The sequence below is a fragment of the Penaeus chinensis genome, chromosome 34, assembly GCF_019202785.1.
Source record: "Penaeus chinensis breed Huanghai No. 1 chromosome 34, ASM1920278v2, whole genome shotgun sequence".
Classification (NCBI taxonomy): domain Eukaryota; kingdom Metazoa; phylum Arthropoda; class Malacostraca; order Decapoda; family Penaeidae; genus Penaeus; species Penaeus chinensis.
This window is the reverse complement of record NC_061852.1, coordinates 36857650-36863461: the sequence shown is the minus strand read 5'-3', so window position 1 is coordinate 36863461 and position 5812 is coordinate 36857650.

Below are 5812 nucleotides of genomic sequence, written 5' to 3'. Positions count from 1 at the left end.
ATATATATATATATAAATATAATATATATATATATTATATATATTATATTTATATATAATATAATTATTATATATATATATATATATATATATATATATAATAATATATACTATATATATATATATATATAATATATATATATATTATATATATATAAAACATATATATATATATATATATTATATATATATATTTTTATATATTTATATATATAATATATATATATATAATATACAGTATTTATATATATATAATATATATATGATATATATAGATATATATAAAATATATATATATATCATATAATAATATATATATATATATATATATATATATATTATATATAAATATATATATATATATATATATATATATAATATATATATATAATAAAGTATATATATACATTATATGTATATATGTAACACCAGAATTATAATAAAAATATTTTGATTACTATTATAATTATTAATACCATTTTAATTGTCATTAGTGTTATTATTACAGTTATTATATATATTATTGCAATAATAATAATAAATAATAATAATAATAATAATAATAATAATAATAATAATATGGTAATGATAATAATAATAATAATAATAGTAATCCTAATAATAATAATAATAGTAATAATAATAATAACAATAATAATATTAACAATAATAATAATAATAATAATAATGGTGATAATAATACAATTAATAATATTTATAATAATAAAAATAATAATAATAACAATATTAATAATTAAAATAATAATACAAGTATTCCTTCTATTATGAGAATTCTTTATAAAATTACACCTTTATTACAGTTTTTATTATTCTCAATTTTATCATAATTATTGTCATGATCAATACAATTCTTATAAAATTGATCATTATTACGCTAATAATTGCCGAAATCATCATTCAAATCTAAAAAAACGGCATTTTTGTGTATACTCTGAAAAGGCTAGATTTCGCAAAATTTTGCTGCTTTTCCGACTTATCGGATTTGTTTTCTTTTTACTTTTTTATTATAAATGGAGACTGTTATTGTTATAATCATCATTATCATCATTATTATCATCATTAATGCAATTATTGCAATAATTATCATCATTATCATCATTATCATTATTATTCTAATTACTGGTACCGTATATATATTGGTAATTATACTATTAGTAGAAATAATAAAAACAATAGAAATAATAATAATAATAACACAAATAATGATAATAATAACGATTTTATAATACGTATTAATATTATTATTTCAATTATTATCGTTATTATTGTAATTATTTCAGTTATAATATTTATTCTTGCAATTATAATAATAAAAATAATAATAATTATAATAATAACAGTAGTAATAAGAACAACAATATTATGATTACTATTATAATTATTATTACTATTATAATTGTTATTAGTGTTATCATTACAGTTATAATATTCTTTATTGTAATAATAATAATTATAATAAAAATGATAATAATGATATTAATAATAATACAAGTATTCCCATTTTTCTCAAACTTATCATCATTATTGTCATAGTTAATACAATTCTGAAAAAGTTATCATTATTTCCATAATAATTGCCAAAATCATCATTGAAATCGAAAAAAATGGGATTTCTGCGTACACTCTGAAAAATCTAGATTTCGCTAGATTTACTGTTTTTTCGACTTATTATTTTTCTTTTTCCCTTTTTAATTATAAATATAGACTACTACTGTTATTATCTTCATTATTATCATCATTCTCCTCGTTATTATTGTAATTATTTCAGTTATATAATATTATTTTTGCAATTATACTAATAATAAAAATAATAATAATGATAATAACAGTCGTAATAATAACAATATTATGTTTACTATTATTATTATTATTACCATTATAATTGTTATTAGTGTTATTATTAAAGTTATGATATTTTTTATTGTAATAATAATAATATTAATAATAATAATAATGATAATAATAATAATAATAATAATAATAATAATAATAGTAATAATAATGTTATAATAATAATGATAATAATAATGATAATAATAATAATAATAATAATAAAAATAATGATAATAATGATACAAGTATTTCTGTTATAATCAGAATCCTTGATAAATCACACTTTTATCACAGTTCTCATTATTCTCAATGTTATCATCCTTAGTGTCATGATTAGTACAATTCTGATAAAAGTTATCATTATTACCCTTATATTTGCAAAAATCATCATTGAAATCGAAAAAACGGCATTTTTGCGTACACTCTGAAACGTCTAGATTTAGCTAGATTTTGCTGCTTTTTCGACTTTGGGGATTTTTTTTTTCCTTTTTTTATTAATAATGGAGACTATTATGTTATTATCATCATTATTCTCATCATTCTCATCATTCTCATAATCATTATCATCATTATTTTAATTATTGCAATAATTATCGTCATTATCATCATTATTATGATTATTATTGTAATTACTGGCGCCATATATATATTTTTTGGTAATTATACTTTTCGTAAAATAATAATAATAATAGAAAACAATGATAATAATAATAATAACAAACATAATGACAATAATAACGATTTTTATAATACGTATTAAATATCATTATTTCAAGTATTATCGTTTATTATTGTAATTAATTCAGTTATAATATTATTTTTTGCAAATCTCCAATAATAAAAATAATAATAATGATAATAGTAACAGTAGTAATAATAACAACAATATTTGATTACTATTATAATTATTATTACCATTATAAATTGTTTATTAGTGTTATTATTACAGTTTAAATATTTTTTATTGTAATGTATAATAATAATAATAATAATAATAATAATAATAATAATAATAATAAAAGTAATAATAATAATAATAATAATAATAATAATAATAATAATAATAATAATAATAATAATAATAATAATAATAATAATAATAATAATAGTAATAATAATAATATTAATAAAAATAATAATGATAATAATAATAATGATAGCAATAATAATAATATAATAATGAAAATAATAAATGTATTCCTGTTATTATCAGAATTCTTGATAAAATCAAACTTTTATCATTATTCTCAACTTCATCATCATTGTCATGATTAATATAATTCTGATAAAAGTTATCATTATTACCCAAATAATTGCCAAAATTTAAATCGAAAAAAAACAATTTTTGCGCACACTCTGAAAAGGCTGGAAATATGCTAGATTTTCCTGTTTTTTCGACTTTTGGGATTTTTTTTTTTTTTCCTTTTTTATTATAAATGAGACTATTATAGTTATTTATCATCATTATTATCATCATTCACTTCATTATCATCATTATCGTTATTATCATCATCTTTATCATCTTTAAATTATCATCATTATTGAAATTTTATTGCAATAATTATCATCTTATCATTATTATTTTCACTATTTTTGTAATTACTGCCGCCATATATATTTTTTAATTATACTATTATAGAAATAATAAAAACAATAAAAAAGAACGATAAATTAATAATAACAAAAATAATGAAAATAATAACGATTTTATAATTCTTTAATATCATTATTTCAATTATTATCGTTATAATTGTTATTATTTCAGTTAAAAAATATTTTTTATATTTGCATAAAATAATAATAATGTAACAGTAGTAAAATAATAACAATATTGTGATTACTATTATAATTAGTATTAACCATTATAATTGTTATTAGTGTTATTATTACAGTTATAATAGTTTTTATTGTAATGATGATAATGAATAATAAAAAATAATAATAATAATAACAATAATAATAATGATAATAATAGAAATTTAATAATAATAATAAAAATGATAATAATAATAATATTAATAATAACAATATTAATAATAATATTATTAATAATGAATAATAATAATAATAATAATAATAATAATAATAATAATAATAATAATAATAATAATAATAATAATAATAATAATAATAATAATGATAATAATAATAATAATAATAATATTACAAGTATTCCTGTTATTATCAGAATTCTTGATAAAATCACACTTTTATCACAGTTCTCATTATTCCCAATTTTATCATCATTATTGTCATGATTAATAAAATTCTGATAAACGTTATCATTATTACCCTAATTATTGCCAAAATCATTATTGAAATAAAAAAAACGGCATTTTTGCGTACACTCTGAAAAGGCTCTGATAATAACAGCAATACTTGAATTATTATTATTATTATTATTATTATTATTATTATTATTATTTTTAAATTATTGTTATTATTACTATTATTATTATTATTATTATTATTATTATTATTATTATTATTAATATTATTATTATTAATATTATCATTATTATTATTATTATTATTATTAATATTATTATTATTATTATTATTATTATCATTATTATTATTATTATTATTATTACAATAAAACAAATATTACAACTGTATTTATTAACACTAATAACAATTATAATGGTAATAATATTTATAATAGTAATCATAATATTATTCTACTATTACTACTCTTACTATTATCATTATTATTATTTTTATTATTAGTATAATTGCAAGAATAAATATTATAACTGAAAAAAACTACAATATTAACGATTATAGTTGAAATAATGATATTAATACGTACTATAAAATCGTTTTATTGTCATTATTTTTGTTATTATTATTATTATTATTATTTCATTGTTATTATGATTTTTTACTAAGAGTATAATTACCAAAAAAATATATATATGGCGCCAGTAATTCCAATAATGATGATAATAATGATGATAATGATGATAATGATGAAAAAGATGAGATCGACGATAATAAAGATAAAATTATAATAATAATAGTCTCCATTTACAATAAAAAAAAAAAGAAAAAAATCCGAAAAGTCGAAAAAGTAGCAAAATATAGTGAAATCTAGCCTTTTCAGAGTGTACGCAAAAATGCCGTTTAATTAGATTTCAATTATGATTTTGGCAATTATAAGGGTAATAATAATGATAACGTTTATCAGAATTGTATTACTCATGACAATAATGATGATAAGATTGAGAATAATGAGAACTGTGATAAAAGTCAAGAATTCTAATAATAACGGGAATACTTGCATTATTATTATTATATTATTATTATTATTATTATTATTATTATTATAATTATATTATTATTATTATTATCATTATTATTATTATTATTATATTTATTATTATTATTATTATTAAATTTTATATTATTAATAATATTATCATTATTAATATTATTATCATTATTATTATTAATTATTACTATTATTGTTATTATTATCATCATCATTATTAATAATAATTAGGTTAGGTTAGGTTATTATTATTAATATTATTTATTATTATTATTAAATTTTTATTAATTTATTATTATTATTATTATTATTTTATTATTATTATTATTATTATTTATTATTATTATTATTATTATTATTATTAATTATTATTATTTATTATTATTATTATTATTATTATTATTACAATAAAAATATCATAACTGTAATAATAACACTAATAACAATTATAATGGTAATAATAATTATAATAGGATTCATAATATCGTTATTACTATTACTACTGTTACTATTATTATTATCATTATTGTTATTAGTAGTATAATTGCAAAAATAAATATCATAACTGAAATAATTACAATAATAACGATACTAATTGAAATAATGATATTAATACGTACTATTAAATCGTTATTATTGTCCTTATTTTTTTTATTATTATTATTATTATTGTTTCTATTATTA